Genomic DNA, 2,718 nt, shown 5'->3' with positions numbered 1-2,718 from the left:
GGTGAGGAGGTGGGGGTGGGGACGGGCTGGGGTGGAGTGGGGAAGGTTTTTTTTTAAAAAAATATATATTATTTTTAAATTTTTTAAAATATTTTTAAATTAAAAAAGATGGAGGAAAAAAAGTGCCTTTTTTATTTTTTTAATTTAAATTTTTTTAAAATTATTTTATGGAAGGGGCTAAAGGTGGGGTGGGATGAGGCTGGGTGGGGCTGGGGGGTAGGGACGGGCTGGGGCGGAGTGGGGAAGGGTTTTCTTTTTAAAAAAAATTATTATTTTTATATTTAAAAAAATTAAATTAAAAAAGATGGAGGAAAAAAAATCTTTTTTTTAATTTTAATTTTTTTTTAATATTTTTAATGTAAAATTGGTCAAAAATTGACCCGCACTTGCACCCCCAGACGAGTGACTACACTCTCTTTGTCCTAGCCACCATTTCAATGCCACATAGGCAAGGTCAACGGTCAAAGGGTGCAAAATATTGCTTTTTAAGAGTTTAAGGATCCAGATGACAAATATGTAAGTAAACATGTTCAACTTACAAAATCGATATAGTACAGGGGTCCAGAAGGTCATTTTGGCTTATATATTTACTACACACAAACACAAAAGTAAGCTTTCATGGAACATCATTCGGCCACGGACATACGAAAGTGTAATGAAAATCAATATTCGTAGAATTTGGGTACCAACAAAATTAGGTTTGTCTATTAATCGGCTCTTTTTATTCGATTAATTTGTTAATTGCCTTTTCTCTCTTTTTTCTTGAATGATCATATTGAAAAGATTTTATTACCCAAAGGTTAGTATGTTAATTGCGTTCTTTTCTTTCCGTTAGTTTATTAATTATCTTTTTAATGTTGTTGTAGTTTCTTCTTTAATTTTTGTGTTGTTAGTTTTATTATAGTCAAAAGAAAGTGGAGATAAAAGTAAGTCAAGTCAATATTTTTTTATTTTTATTTTTGAATTTATGATAAGTGATTCAAGCATTAAATTTTGATCGTTGATTTTTTTTTCTAGTTTCTATTCTCCTTCTGCCTTTGATCGTGTAGGCCAATAATCTTATTCAGTATATTATTATTAATATTTTTTAAAATTATTTTCTTGAATCTATGATAAGTGATATTCAAATTTCGTCGCTTTTGATCGTCTAGATCAGTAATCTTATTCAGTATGTTATTATTAGTATTTTGTTTTTATCTTTTTGAATAAAAGTAAGGTAACTTCTCAAACGGAAATTTGCTTCATAAATTGATTTCTACAATACATATATACATTATTCATTGTGCATGGATTTAGTTTAAGGATATGTAAGTACACTATAACACTAACTAGCTATCAGTACTTTAAAAAGTACTTTTAGGCAAGTACGAAGCGAACATAGTAAAATTATACCGAAGCAATTAGGAGTAAAAATATCATAAGGACATTGACCAATATTACCATGGATTTGATTATTTACTCTTTACTACCTTACGTGGATATATTGGATTACTTCTGAAACTTTGTTATAATACATTATTTTGCCACACATTTTATTTTATTATACGATATGTTAATATGACAGGTTATGTATTTGGATTCATAAAGTACTTGATAAGATCAAAAAAATTCTTCAACACAACAGAAAGGTTCGTGTCTTTTGAAATTTTCCTAGTATATATATATATGTGTGTGTGTGATTAGCTTAATCCTAAATGGGTGTTCATTTTATTGCATACATTTGGTTTTATTTCATCAATTTGTTTAGTTTTAATCAAAAGATTAGGGTTTTTTTCATTTTTGTTCTGTTTCTTGAATACTATTAATATTGTGTAAATATGAAGAATGATAGTGTATGAGTTGGACTAAGTCATATAAATTAATTATCGTGTATTATAGTAACATGCATTAAAATAAAAATTTTATCATAGTAAAATAATCAAATTGACAATAAAACATAAATCAATAAATTGTTTGTAAAAAATTAAGTTTTACATAAAAATTTTGTTCTTAAATATAGTTTTATTAATTGACATAAAGCACGCGTGCAAATATGTGCACTAAATAAAAGTCTTCAATTTAGATAAAAATGGTCAACTATTATGCATGCTTGTGGAAATTAAAACAAAAAAGATAGTTTATTAAATTTGCAATAAAACTATCAACCCAAAGTTAATGAAATAAATTAATAGATATGATCGATATAGTATCAGAAAGTGTTAGAGGAGATATACTAATATGATATATTGACGAAATAGGTTGGCAATTTTGTCGACAAATTTCATTTAAACACTCGAATGACTGTTTCAATCAAGCATTTGAACATATAATAAAGTATTCATATTTAAGAGATGCATGAGACTAAGTAGCAACATAATTTTTCAAAATTAAAAATGTCTAATAGAAATATTTTAGGTAAAGTTTTTTCATAGCATATTATTTTACCTTATAATAGTGAAAATATTAATTTGTTGTTTTAAACACTTTCTAACGACATATGAATTGCTCCAAATGTCATATCGGGATAGTTTATTAAACTTTTTTTTAATCGTTCTATAGCCTTGGTAGTTTGTCTTAATTTAGTTTAAAATTATTTTCAATGCTTTTATATGATTTTGTGTGGATATATTAACTTTCTATTCAAGTGTTTTTCGTAACAAAATCATCAATTTATTTATTAATCAAAGCATATTTTCTTTTATAATGCGAAGTGATTTTATAAAATTGAACTCATTGAAG

Source organism: Capsicum annuum, chromosome 9 (assembly GCF_002878395.1).
Source record: "Capsicum annuum cultivar UCD-10X-F1 chromosome 9, UCD10Xv1.1, whole genome shotgun sequence".
Lineage (NCBI taxonomy): Eukaryota > Viridiplantae > Streptophyta > Magnoliopsida > Solanales > Solanaceae > Capsicum > Capsicum annuum.
The sequence above is the reverse complement of the archived record's forward strand: the minus strand, read 5'-3'. Positions refer to the sequence as shown.